Below are 499 nucleotides of genomic sequence, written 5' to 3'. Positions count from 1 at the left end.
TTTTTACTTGAATTTGTTTGTGCTTTTATGTTCTACAATGTCACACATAAATGCATTTCACTGAGACGAATTAAATCCCCCATTTCTTAACTATAAGAATTGTGTTTCATTACACTACTTCACTCTTATGTTACCTGTTCTAGATGATTAATTTTCTGATCTTGATCCATTTCCCCAGTAGTTTTCAATATTACCCCGCTCTGATTTATATTCAAACCCACACAGCCCAGCTGGCCACTCCAGCCTGATGCCCAATTCCCTCTCTTTATGCACATTGTGATTTTCCAGCATCAGTTTATCCATTTTTATACACTAGCAGTGCATATATACATGCAAAATGTGAGGCAAAACCATACAGAAAAGACTGATTCTTTATGCTTACCTCTTCTTAAACACCTCACTGGTCACACATCCCTTGAATCAATTTCGGCCTGGAAAAATACACTTAGAAGCATGAAAGCTCTATTTTATTATATGTAAACCCTCCAAATGCAAAGAG

This window comes from Patagioenas fasciata, chromosome 5, assembly GCF_037038585.1.
Source record: "Patagioenas fasciata isolate bPatFas1 chromosome 5, bPatFas1.hap1, whole genome shotgun sequence".
Classification (NCBI taxonomy): domain Eukaryota; kingdom Metazoa; phylum Chordata; class Aves; order Columbiformes; family Columbidae; genus Patagioenas; species Patagioenas fasciata.
Note: the sequence above shows the minus strand (reverse complement) of the source record.